The sequence below is a fragment of the Euprymna scolopes genome, chromosome 5, assembly GCF_053919585.1.
Source record: "Euprymna scolopes isolate OS-2025 chromosome 5, ASM5391958v1, whole genome shotgun sequence".
NCBI lineage: Eukaryota > Metazoa > Mollusca > Cephalopoda > Sepiida > Sepiolidae > Euprymna > Euprymna scolopes.
The window spans coordinates 103,369,555-103,379,964 of NC_136486.1; the positions used below are offsets into that span (position 1 = coordinate 103,369,555).

At 34.2% G+C, this 10,410-nt stretch overlaps 1 pseudogene; it reads right to left on the reverse strand.

Moving 5' to 3' along the window:
* Nucleotides 1–6,560: 6,560 nt before the first annotated feature.
* Nucleotides 6,561–6,773, reverse strand: LOC145277232 (U2 spliceosomal RNA; annotated as a pseudogene).
* Between the last annotated feature and the right edge of the window lie 3,637 nt (nt 6,774–10,410).

Here is a 10,410-nt window from a genome sequence, read left to right on the forward strand (position 1 = left end):
TAAAAAAAAAAAAATACTCGAAGACATTTTTTACATAGAATATCATTTAACTTACTTTTAATACTAATAATATCCGAGAAGGCAGATTTTGTAAATATTAACCCATTTATGAATTGTGACTTACTAGCTGTGCGCTACATTAAAAAGTTTTAATGTTTAAAATAAACTAGATGGGCTCTCTATACGTAAATGGCTTAATAGTAATTCTTATATGTACTACTGATATTTCATGTGAAAATCTAAAAAAAAAAATTAGAAAAGATTGGTGTGATAATTATACTAAACGTGATGTCAACGTGATGACTGCGATAGAAAGCTTTATCGTATTACGCTGTTTGAGAAGGTCTTACCGCTATAAGAAAAAGGGGGAGTTAACTTTATACATAGGGAAGATTGTCTGGAGAACGTAATTGCTCGGTGGAAAGTAAGGGCGCCAATGACATTTTAATGAATATCTATTGTGACGTCGACTCCCTCAAAATAGATGAAAAACAACGAGAGGCGTGCATGCCGAAGCGTGGTGGGGTTAAAAGATGGGGGTCTGTAAGTTGGGAATACTGGGTAAAAGGGCTTCCAGCAATTGACGGCTAAGGGCACAGGGGTTGGTCGGAAGGTGGCGGGGTGAAGCGAACAGAAGCCTGCGAGGAACAGTATACGGCAAAAGATATAAAAGAGGCAAAAACGAGTAAAATATAAGGAAACGTTTTGGGTTGGTGTCAGGAGTTATAAAAAGGGGGAGAGTATAAAAAAGAAGAAGAAATGCTTAAGTTAACTGCAAAAGACGAGAATAAGATTAAATTAGGGGCGCCATTTTTGCAGCGTTTTCTTAATCATACATGCCTTTTTGGACGGATCGATAAATGCCAATATCAATCAATGATAATTTCGACAGCGAGGCAGAAAGGAGGGAAGGAAAGAAAGATGGGGGGGGGCAGGAAGAAGCGAAAGAAATCGAATGAAGAGAAAGGGTGTTAGGGAAGAAAGAAAGAGGTGAGAAAGGAGCTAGTCGAGAAAAGAAAAGGAGAAATAAAAGAAATAAAAAGAAAGTGAGGACGAGGGAAAGTAAAAATAAAGAAAGATTAAAGAAAGAATAGAAGAGATAAAAGACGGAAAGAAATGAAAATAGAAGGAAAGGGTAAGAGAAGAAAGTAAGGACTAAGAAGAAAAAAGAAGAACGGGGGAAGGAAGAATGAAGAAGACGCGAATAAAAAGAAATGAAAAAAGGGGAACGGAAAAAAAAGAAAGGGCTGCGAAAGAGAGAATTAAAGGGGATGAAAGTCGGTAGTAATCAAGGGAGAGAGGGTGAAGAAATGAAAGAAAAGGGCAAAGACAAAACAAAGAAAAAAGACGTTAGAAATAAAGAAAGAATGAATTTATAAATGAAAATAAACGTAAAAAGAAATAGAGGAATGAATGAGAAAGAAAAGGAATTAATATAAGAAGTAATAATAAAAATTTTGGAAATTAAAAGGGAGCCGAATTAAAGATTAAATAAAATACAGAACAAAGAAGGAAAGAAAGAAATATACAGTGTGGAACGATAAAATTGTCGTCCTAGAAAAGATGGCATGATTCTATTTCCGTTTGATGAAAACCGTTTCTTTTTTGTTTGTTTGTTTTTCGTTTGTTTGTTTTTTTTGCTTTTTAGCTTGTTTTTTTTTTCTTTTCTTTGTTTTTTTGCAGACCATCTACTAGTTGGCCAGTTGTGTATAAATCCCAAGAGCAATAGGAGTCTTCTATCATGTCTGAAAATGACACAATGTTCAACGAGCGAGATAGGGGATGCGTTGCTATACAACTCATGCTCTCTATCGACCCAAATTATGACAACAGGACCATTGCAAACACCCTCAAAATCCATCGCTGGATTGCTAGGAATAACAGGAACGTTCCCAGGGTGATAGAAACAAAGTTTACGGCCACGGCTATGGTATTTAGTGTGGTTTCAATTGAGGGCCACATCATGCCACCTCACATCTTCGAAGTTAGCTTGAAAGTCAACACCAACGTGTACCTGCATGTACAGAAGAATGGAGTGATCCCCTGGTACAATCAGGTGGCTACTGACAGATCCTGGGTATGACAGCAGGACTCGGCCATGGCCTCAAAATCCCAAGAGCCCCAGGCTTAGCTTCAGAATGAGTGCTACGACTTTGTACTCTTCTCTCACTTGCTCCCCTCCTCCCCAACCTTATTCCGTTGGATTACTTGGTTTAGGCATACGTCGGGAACATCACCAACATGACCTCCCACAGCACCAAAGCTAGTCTGATCATCGAGTATACGCCGAGCTCCTGCCGGTGTTTGTGGAAAAGGCATGCTCCCAGTTCTGGGCCTATAGCGAGGTGATGATTGAGGCTGAATCCGGCTACATTGATTAGATGTTAGCTTTACCACATAATGAAGTTACTTGAATTGACTTTTGCAATAAAAGTTTTAAAATAAAATTGTAATGGTGTTTTCTTTAGGTCAACCAATTTATCGTTCCAATCCGTAGAAAAGAAATTAAGAAAGATAGGTTGCTTTGTTTAACGGCACATGAACCATTTTCAGATTATTTAATACCGACTTCCATTATTTTGATAAGAGTTCTTATGTTTCACTTGCTTTGTGTCTTCAAATATTTATTTATTGTGTTTGGTTTGGTTGTTGTGCAGAGAAACATTGTTTTTATTTTGGGCTTTGTAGAACATGATTGAGTTTTGCAATGGTAAAGAAAAAATACCAATAATATCAATGTTTAGTGAATTTTAGGCCAGGAAGCCGGTATCTTCAGACAGCCTGGTCTGGTAGCACCAGGAGAAGTAAGAAAGGAACGGAGAAATAAACAATGTAATCTTCTATAATATAAATCTCACCTGTCTGTTTAAATGTATGTATGTATGTATGTGGATGACGCCGATCTTGTAGTCCATAGTGAGAGGGATATGCAGGGTATCATAGGTCTGTTTTTTCTTTTGGGCTTACTATTAGTCTTAAGAAGACTAAGGTCATGTTCACACCTCCACCCGGTGGTTTGTATGTGGAACCAAATATTTTTGTCAACAACCAGAGACTTGCCGTGGTTGGCACATTTGTGTATTTGGGTAGTATTCTTGCCAGAGACGGAACCCTGGATGCTGAGGGCAACTGCAGGATACATCGTGCGACTAAGGCTTTTGGTGGCTTAGAGAAGCGAATGTGGTCTGACAGGGGTATAACTCTTCATACAAAGATCAGTGTCTATCAATCTTGTATTTTATCATCCTTGCTTTACGCTTCTGAGGCCTGGACAACTTATGGTAGATACATAAAAGTCATGACTACAATCTGATTGTATTCAAGTCCAATGTAAACAAGTTCTTGATAAGCCGTTTCCCTTAAGTTAACAAATTTACTGAATTTCCATTACTGACAATTACTATATTGTCCAATTGACTACTGTACACTCTTTAAACCTTATCCTCGAGTGGCCATTGGGCCTTGATAAGTGGTGATGCCTATGTAAAAAAAAGAAGAAACGAAAGCAAAAAACTTAGAAATAAACAAGCAAAGAAAAGAGAGAAAACGAGAAGAGAGAAAAAATAAATTAAAAAAACCAGAACAAACGATACAAAATAAAAATAGAAAAAGATTACATGAATTTAAGAAAGAAAAAGGAAGTGTGTTAACGATGAAAAAGGAAAAAAAGAAAAAAAGGAAGTGTGTTAACGATGAAAAAGAAAAAAGAAAAAAAAGAAACGGAGGAATAAAATGAAGGCAAAATGGAAAAGGATAATTGAAAAGAAAGTAAAGCAACAATTCAATGACATAAAAAAAACAGAAAACGAACGAAACTAAGAAAGTGGTAAAAGAAAAACTGAAAAATAAAAGAAAATAGAAAATAAACGAACGAATAAAGAAAAGCTAAAGGAAAGAAATGAATCAATAAAGAAATAGAAAACTAATAAGAATGAAAAAGAAAAAAAGGCCGCAAGTTAAATTAAATACATTAAATGATGCAAACAAACAGAGAAAGATGAAAGGAAAGAAAGAAAACATTAAAAGAGAGGATAGAAATTCTTATCACTTTTACGGCACATCAACACATTTAATTGCCAAACGGATTGCCGTTTTAATACTCGTAAAAAAAAACATCCATTAAGTTGTATGAATTGAACACGTTAATGGTGATTGCCGGCTTGTAATGTTTCCAGCGGTATTAATAATTAAACAGAAACGTTTATTCGTATTATTTGAACTAGAAATATATATATATATATATATATATATATATATATACATATATATACATATATATATGTACATATATATATATGCATATATATATACATATATATATACTATACATATATATACATATATATACATATATATAATATACATATATATATATATAAATATATATATACATATATATAATATACATATATATATATATAAATATATATATACATATATAAAATGTACATATATATACATATATATACATATATATGCATTTATATATACATATATATACATATATATACATATATATACATATATATAATCATATATATATACATATATACATATATATACATATATATGCATATATATACATATATATACATATATATGCATATATATACATATATATATGCATATATATACATATATATATGCATATATATACATATATATATGCATATATACATATATATATATACATATATATACATATATATATATATATATGGATATATATACATATATATATATGGATATATATACATATATATATATACATATATATGCATATATATACATATATATGCATATATATATACATATATATACATATATATACATATATATAATCATATATATATGCATATATATACATATATATATGCATATATATACATATATATATGCATATATGCATATATATACATATATATGCATATATATACATATATATGCATATATATATGCATATATATATACATATATATACATATATATGCATATATATATGCATATATATATGCATATATATACATATATATACATATATATGCATATATATATGCATATATATATACACATATATATACATATATATGCATATATATATGCATATATATATATATACATATATACATATGTATATACATATATATACCTATATATATACACATATATATACCTATATATATACACATATATATACACATATATATATACACATATATATATACATATATATATACACATATATATATACATATACATATATACATATATATATATATATATATATATATATATATATATATATATATATATATATATATATATTAGAGAAAATTGACACTCTCACACAAGAGGACTTCTATGGGGTCTTCAAGAAGTTGTTGGAGCGGTACAGCAAGTACTGGGAGATTACTTCGAAGGAGACTAGAGTTTCATGTTTGTACTCTCAATAAAAGTGCCCATTCGAAAAAAAAAATGTCTGGAAACTTATTTAAGGCATCTCGTATCTTCTGCCATTTGTGGCAATATCGACTAAAAGCAATAATACCTACTTAACTGGCATGTCAGAAGTTCGTACACATTCCAGTATTACTAAAGAGGGCCGATAGCCATTAGTCGCGTGCTCTCGTGTAATGAATGAATGCGTGAATGTAGGATTGATATGAAGTTCTTAAAGATAAACTTAAAATGACCGAAAAATGGGCTGAAATGACTTAAATAAATAAAAAGTAAATGATTAGAATGACTTTAATGAACTTAAGGATGAATTGAATGCTTAAAAAATAACTGGAATCCTTCTAAAACAACTTGAATGATCTGGAGAATGACTTGAATGGCTTTGAGACTGATTGGTTGTAAAGTGGGTGATCATTTTACATTAAATTAATACAGAAAAGTGATCCCCCACTTTATATCACAATAAGTACAGCATGTAGTAAGAACAGATGGTATTTATTTGCTCCCCCACTGAGCAAATTAGGCACAAGGCCGTTTTTAATGTGAGGTAAAAACCAGCTCCCCTAAAAGTAGGCAAAAAGGGGGCACTCTGGTTACCAAAAATAATAATTGTCCCAGTATAGAGGGTTTCCCCTCCATTGACTGGTACAAATTATCTTAAGTGCAGCATCTGAAGAACAGATGGTATTTATTTGCTCCCCCACCGAGCAAATTAGGCACAAGGCCAATTTTTAATGTGAGGAGTGAAGAGAGGGGGAAGGGAAAAAGGGGACCAGCTCCCGAGAGGTGGGAAATGGGAGCTGGTTAATGGTCAGGCATGTGGGGTTGCCCCCACATCTGGTCTTTGCTAGTCATAGCTAGTCATAGCTAGTCATAGCTTGCAGTATCTGCCGGAACAGATGGTGTTTATTTGCTCCCCCACTGAGCAAATTAGGCACAAGGCCGTTTTTAATGTGAGGTAAAAACCAGCTCCCCTAAAAGTAGGCAAAAAGGGGGCACTCTGGTTACCAAAAATAATAATTGTCCCAGTATAGAGGGTTTCCCCTCCATTGACTGGTACAAATTATCTTAAGTGCAGCATCTGCCGGAACAGATGGTATTTATTTGCTCCCCCACTGAGCAAATTAGGCACAAGGCCGTTTTTAATGTGAGGTAAAAACCAGCTCCCCTAAAAGGGGTCACTCTGGTTACCAAAAATAATAATTGTCCCAGTATAGAGGGTTTCCCCTCCATTGACTGGTACAAACCATCTTAAGTGCAGTATCTGCCGGAACAGATACTACACTTTGATCTTGGCCAAAAGGCCAAGAAAAGGCTATTTATTTGCTCTCCCACCGAGCAGATTAGGCACAGGGCCAATTTTTAATGTGAGAAGTGAAAGGGAAATGGGGACCAACTCCCCGGGGAGTAGGGGAGCTGGATAGTGACAATTGGTATGAAGAGTTGTCCCTACATTGACCAAGGTCTTATATGTGGGGGGCAACCCCACATATGGTCTTTGCTCGCAGTATCTGCCGGAACAGATGGTGTTTATTTGCTCCCCCACTGAGCAAATTAGGCACAAGGCCGTTTTTAATGTGAGGTAAAAACCAGCTCCCCTAAAAGTAGGCAAAAAGGGGGCACTCTGGTTACCAAAAATAATAATTGTCCCAGTATAGAGGGTTTCCCCTCCATTGACTGGTACAAATTATCTTAAGTGCAGCATCTGCCGGAACAGATGGTATTTATTTGCTCCCCCACCGAGCAAATTAGGCACAAGGCCAATTTTTAATGTGAGGAGTGAAGGGAGGGGGAAGGGAAAAAGGGGACCAGCTCCCGAGAGGTGGGAAATGGGAGCTGGTTAAAGGTCAGGTATGTGGGGTTGCCCCCACATCTGGTCTTTGCTAGTCATAGCTAGTCATAGCTTGCAGTATCTGCCGGAACAGATACTACACTTTGATCTTGATATACACTTTGATCTTGGCCAAAAGGCCAAGAAAAGCTTAAAAAGCTAAGAACAGCATCTATTAAGAACAGACCTTTGATCTTAACCAAAAAGGCCAAGCACTTATAGAGTCGCTTGCACGCGACTAAAAAAAAAAAAAAAAAAACGAGTTTTCGACCCTTATCGTAAAAACGCACCGTCATCTTTATTTGGCAATTCGTTTTTTTATAACATGGCAAATAACTCTGTTATGCTAAAAAACAAGATGATTAATTCATATTATATGACTATTAACGCACAATTTATTAGAAAATAAACATTTAAGAAATAAGAGAATAGTTTTACATGCATATAGTATTTTGTTGGTTTTTTTTTATGTTTTTATAACAAAAGTGACTGCTTATATCAACATGAAATAAATACAGGGATATAACATATTTACATGTATATTTTTTGCTTCTTTAACTTCTAAGTGGGTATACTTCCTTTATGAGATCGAAAGTACTTTCAAGTGACCTGTTGTCGAATTTATGTCGCCACATAAACAACATGTAGTTATATAATATGAAAAATAAATAAATATCACACTGTTCTAATGCAATCAAGTCAATGTTGAAAAACTTCTCCAAAATTGGCAACAGTTACACTTATTTACCTCCCCTTAGAGCTCTTCGCTTTGATGTTTGTTTTATTTGGGGGGGAGTCGTTAATTTTTGTCAGAAAAATAATTTCTTAATAACTATCTTATCGTAATTTATCTTATATATTTTTTACTGTAATATGATGATTAAGTAGAGACAATTTGCTTTAAAATTCTATATAAAACCCTTGGATTTTCCTAACTATAGTGTACTAGCACCTTTTTTTTATTTACATTTTTTCTGTACACTATTTTTAAAAAAATGTCTTTCTGAACAAGCTTTCTTTTTCGCGTTTTAGATGTCATTTTCTTGGTTCGTCAATTTTTTTTTAGTCGCCATTTTTATTTTCTTCGCTGAATGTTTTTTGTTATTCTGCTTTGATGTTGGTGGCATTGTTTTATTGACGCTTTCTCCGTTTATCCTTTTTTGATTTTAGCTTTTAGATGAAAGGTCTTGCTTTGCTCCTTGCCACACATTTACAGTTGTCAAAATCATGTCATTCTTTTTTTTACACTTTTATGATGCAAAGAAAAAAAACTGACCTCGTATTTTTTTTATTTGCATCCATTTTTTTTTTTTAGCTCATTTCTATATTTTCTGGCTTTGATTCTATCATATATCACCGTCGTGTGGTGTGTAACCATAAGGTCAACTAGAATACAGCACGTTGCCGCTAAAATATAAAAAGGAAAAAAAAAAAACTCACCACTTATAAAAAGAAAATTACAAAATAATAAAACATAGAAGAAAGGCACTATCACACCCAGCCTTGAAAATGGGTGGCAAGAATTACAGGAGGAAGAACTACAATCGACATGTTGGACAAGGTCAGGGAGCATGGCGGAAGCTGATTGGCGCAAAGCTTTCTGGGAGAAATTTTTTTACAAATACGTTCACTTGATGGGGTTTCCGGGTTTGGAGAAATAAAAGAAATAAAGCTGAAACGTAAAAGACACAAGTGAAGGGGATATGGTAAGCAGGAAACAAACAAACCCTGAGCGGCCATCACCCGACCTGAAACGTCTCTGTCCTGCATTTGATTCCTTAAAAAAACTGGAACAGAGTAAAAGTTTTGGAGGCATTTATGTCAGGGTCATATGATACTTATCGTAGGTAAGTGTTTTTGTGTTTATTGAATTTGCGTACGGCCTTTATGCAAGAAAAAAAATCAAATAAAGCCTGCATAATCAAATAACTCTTATATATCCACACATACACACATATATATGTATGTATATATATGTGTGTGTGTGTGTGTGTGTGTGTGTGTGTGTGTGTGTGTGTGTGTAGATATATAAATACCCGTTCACATACACTTTTCACGATAAAGCGCCTATCTCTAGCACGTCACTGATGAGATGCAGTACATCGAAACCAACTTTGAGTCTGACTTTGTCCGTTGTCGATGCAATTGCTCGAGTCTATCTTATTCTGGGTTCTAGCTTTATCGTGAAAGGTGTATGTGAACGGGTATTTATATATCTGTCTATAATCTCCTCTTAATGTATAATATGTGTAGAAAAGCGGTTCATCCTTCGTAGGGACGTGATGTTCCTCAACAAATAGGTTGTTCCGAAATCGTATCTGGGGAGTTGGCTAATTTCAGTTAATGTTTGTAGATGTGATATCTACCGCCTGCATACCAGCAGTAACTATCTTAGTTGTATAGGACGCGTTGCTTGTCACATCTTAGAAGGTAGAACTGGATAAAAATATGAGAATTTAAAAAATCGAGGTATAGCCAATAGATTGCGCCGTGCCCCATATTGTTAAATCGTCAGTATTGCACACTTCATGAGTGCGACGACCTGGGTTCGCGCCTATGTCGGAGCACGTCACTGATGAGATGCAGTACAACGAAACTCATTTTGGGTCGTGCGTTGTCTGTTGTCGATAACATTGCTCGATTCTATCTAATTCTGGGTTCTAGCTTTATCGTGAAAAGTGAATGTGAACGGGTATTTATATATCTATCTATAATCTTCTCTTAATTTCTAATATATATATATATATATATATATATATATATAATATATAAAGCTGGACGTCCGTGTGTGTGTGTGTGTGCGTGTGTGTGGTCACGAATAGGCTCCTATATGGTTGACTATTATTATTATTATTAGAAAACTGATCACAGACACAGGAATGGGTATGTTTGATCTGGCATAATGATGATTCATAAAAATTGTGGGGTCTGCGAACGCGCCTAGTCCACAAAGTATGGAAATAAAAAATTAAAAAATTTAAAAAAACGTTTAAAGGTGTTTTTGATATAGATGTACATAATAATACTTTGATAAGTATGTTTTAACTTAAATAGGGATGGTATAATAAAATTGTGGGGTCTGCGTTCGCGCTTGGCCTCCATAGAATAGAAATAGGTACAAA